Below are 3164 nucleotides of genomic sequence, written 5' to 3' on the forward strand. Positions count from 1 at the left end.
TGTGGCTCAGCTTCAGAGAAAGGAACCTCCCAGGCCAGCAAAGAAAACAACAGCACTTCCCTTCCTGACCCGGGAGGCTGCCGGCTGGCGGAGCTGACCAGGGTCCTGAAGGTGGCTGGCTGGGCCCTGACACCAAGGTCTGAGGACACAGGGGTGTGCACAGGGGCTGGCTGGGGTTTGGATGTCCAGGACCCTTTGTGTGGATGGACAAATACTTTCACCACTGAGATAAAGCTTCTAATTGAAGTTGAACCAAAAGTTTCTCCCCAGAACAGGGAATCTTTAAAAGGACACAAAGAGGAGAACTTATAGAGAAAAAGCATCTTTTGGCCTGGGCATGGAGGCTTAAGGGTGCCACTAAGGCTTGGAGGGCCCCTGGGTGCGGCCTTGTCCAGGACCACCCAGAACCAGCCATCTCTTTGCCAAGGTGTCTTGATAAGATACAAGCACAGCCCTTTGTAGGGCAGCTTGCCACTAATCGGGACCTGGTTGCTCTTCTCTGCAGGTATCTGCTCCCCTCTGTGTGCGTGTGTGCGTGTGTGTGTGTGTGTGTGTGCACGTGAATGAATGCACCTGTCCAGCCACAGTGCACAACCACCACCCCTCCACCAGGCCTTCCTGTGGCCAAGAAAACTTCTCTCTTAGAGGCCACACAAAACCTCTCCAGGGGGGACTGGCTGATCGTCTGGGCAGCACCAGGAGAGGGACTCTGAGGGTAAACGGGACGACGTAACCCCACTGCTGGATTGGGATTTGGACTGCACATTCTGGGCAGAGCCAGGGAGCCAGTGAGGGCTTCCAGGCAAAACAAGGGAAGCTCATTCAGTATCTTCTCTCCTGTGGTCTTCCTCTCACTCTCTGGCCCTCCCATCTCCTCTCCTTTGTTTCCTCTTTTATTCTGAGGGAGAGGGAGGCAGGGAGGAAGGAAAGGAGGGTCAGGGGCAGCTGGGGCTTGGGGCCAAGGTGCTAGCTGACCATCACTTCCTGGTCTTGCCACTCCAAAGGGCCAGAGTCTCCCAGTTCAGAGCATGGCACAGTGGTATCATTGAAAGGGCATTTTAATGTCACTCCCAAGTAGCCCGGCTCCGGAGGCTGGCAGGCTCTTTCCAGCACCATGGTGCCAAAGCAGCCCTCCCAGTTCGGCGCTCACAGACAGCCCTTCTCCTCCCCCAAGATTTGCCAGCTCCAAGATGCATCTTTAAAATGGAGAATACCAAGCAGAGACCTTTCTCTATTGATACATTGTTCAGGGGACAACGAGCCCGTTTGAAACGCCCAGGATCCCCACACCGGCACACCACAGGGCTCTTCACTCACCTCCTGCCGGGCATGTGGCCACAGCCCCCCAAGCCCTACACATTAAGCCAACAATGCACCCAGCTGGCCAGTACGCTGGCTGCCCTTCCCGGTCTCAGCGGCACAATCCCCACCGCCTCTTTCCGGAGCCCCCAAGGGCAGCGTTATGCCCAAAGGGAGGATGTGCCACTCAGGGGTGTGTGTTGGGGGTAGGACTAAGGTCCTGCCACCTCCAAAAATGCCTGGGGACTTGGCTATCCGGTTCTCAGTCTTCCCCCTCCAGATGACAATAGCAGCCAAAGACCCCCTCGTGCTGCCCTTTGAACTTCTCAGCAGGGAGCAGGGGGCAGCGGAGTCCTAGGAAAAAGGGGGCAGCTGTCAGCCCTGCTGGGCCGGGACTGGAGGAGCACCGTCTCGGGTCAGCCTGCACCCCTCCCTCCCACCCGGGTCCAGCCCAGCACCCTGGCCCCTCCCCAACCCCGGCGCTTCGGGCGCCCAGGCCAGGGGCGCGGGGCGGCGTGGAGCCGGAGCCGTTCCCGGACTTTGTGGGGCTCCCGGGGGGGCCGGGCCGGTCGCCTGGCAGGGAGGAAAATGGCGTTGGATGCACGTACTTGAGTGAGTTCAGTGCCCATCAGGATGAGGAAGAGGAGGCTGAGGAGCTTCCGGGCCGGGTGCATGTCTCGCTGCCACCTCCAACGACCTGGCATGCAGGGCCCTGGGTGCTGGCCGGCCGGCGGCTGCGTGGACGCGGACGCGCTCCGGCTCTGGCCCCGGCTCCGCGGGCTCCGGCGGCGGCACCTGGCTCGTGTCCCCGCGCCTGGATTCAGCACCCGGAGCGGGCGGCGCGCGGGCTCTGCTGCGCGAAGCCTCCGCTCTGCATATTTATCGCGTCCCGGTTCCGGCGCGTCTGCCTCCGGGCAGGGCTGGGCTGGGCGGGAGCTGCGCCCTCCTCTCTCCTCGCCTCCTAATGGCTCCCCCGCGCGCCTGGCATTGGCGGAGAGAGGCGCGCCCTGCGGAGCACGAACGCGCGCTGGGCTGCGGCGGGTGCCAAAAGTTTGCTCGGAAGGGGCGGGGGCGGGGGTGGCGCAGAGGGACCCGCGCGCCTTGCTCTCTCCCGGGGAGGAGGGAGGGCGGCGGCCGGCGGGGAAGCAGGCTGGGACAGGATGTGACATCAAAAAGGCGGGGGAAATTGAACTGGGATAGAGAACTCCATCCTGGCCGGCCTGAGCCCGCGCAGGCTCCAGGTCCCGGAATGGGGACAGAGGGGTTGCCCGCGCTGGGGACCTGGGCCCCTGGACAGGGAGTGGGCCGAAGATTGGGGAAGGGGAAAGACAACTGGGGGTGGGAGGGATGGGATGTTAAGTCTTGATGTCTACGGAGTGACAGGAGATAAAAGCTGAATGGGTCCTTAGAAGTCACCCTTCAATGAGGTGAGCTGAAGCTGAGTCAGAAAGGATGTTTCCAGGTGGAGGGTTCAGGGAGGAAGCCAGGCTTAGAGCCCTGGTCACCTGGCACGCAGCCCTGATGCGTGGGGAGGTCAGCAAAGGGGTGGAAGCGGGAACAAGCATTGGGTGCTGGGCTCCTGTCCCCAGACAGGGCATGTGGAGGAGGGTCTGTCTGTGTGCTCCTGGGGGTGGATACACACATGCCTGTAAGGAGCCCTACTGTTGTGTGTTAGGTCGTGACACAGCTCCGCCCACCCCAGGTGCCTTTTCGGAACCAGGAACCTAAGAGAGGAGCTCTCTCACCAGGGCCGGGGACCGAGGGCACCAGGACAGGCAGAGCCAAGGGGGTTCTGAAAGCCCCCGGCCCTGGTGGTAGAGCTCCTCTCTTAGGTTCCTGGTTTTGAAAAGGCACCTGGGGCGGGC

The 3164-nt window shown here is 61.8% G+C and overlaps 1 pseudogene across 1 annotated transcript; it reads right to left on the reverse strand.

The window, feature by feature from the left end:
* Nucleotides 1-474: 474 nt before the first annotated feature.
* Nucleotides 475-2455, reverse strand: LOC111523997 (annotated as a pseudogene). Its single transcript, XR_003307575.1, has 2 exons — nt 1908-2455; nt 475-898 (listed from the first exon to the last, which is right to left on the reverse strand). The product of XR_003307575.1 is annotated as an uncharacterized LOC111523997 (transcript).
* Nucleotides 2456-3164: the final 709 nt, after the last annotated feature.

The sequence above is a fragment of the Piliocolobus tephrosceles genome, unplaced genomic scaffold, assembly GCF_002776525.5.
Source record: "Piliocolobus tephrosceles isolate RC106 unplaced genomic scaffold, ASM277652v3 unscaffolded_16671, whole genome shotgun sequence".
In the NCBI taxonomy this organism is placed as follows: Eukaryota; Metazoa; Chordata; class Mammalia; order Primates; family Cercopithecidae; genus Piliocolobus; species Piliocolobus tephrosceles.